Below are 247 nucleotides of genomic sequence, written 5' to 3'. Positions count from 1 at the left end.
AAAGAGGAAATCAAAAAATACCTAGAGACAAATGACAACGAAAACACGACAATCTAAAAACCTATGGGATTCAGCAAAAGCAGTTCTAAGAGGGAAGTTTATAGATATACAAGCCTACCTCAAGAAATAAGAAAAATCTCAAATAAAGAATCTAACCTTACACCTAATGGAACTAGAGAAAGAAGAACAAACAAAACCCAAAGTTAGCAGAAGGAAAGAAATCATAAAGATCAGAGCAGAAATAAAT

This window comes from Physeter macrocephalus, chromosome 16 (assembly GCF_002837175.3).
Source record: "Physeter macrocephalus isolate SW-GA chromosome 16, ASM283717v5, whole genome shotgun sequence".
NCBI lineage: Eukaryota > Metazoa > Chordata > Mammalia > Artiodactyla > Physeteridae > Physeter > Physeter macrocephalus.
This window is presented reverse-complemented; position numbering follows the sequence as displayed.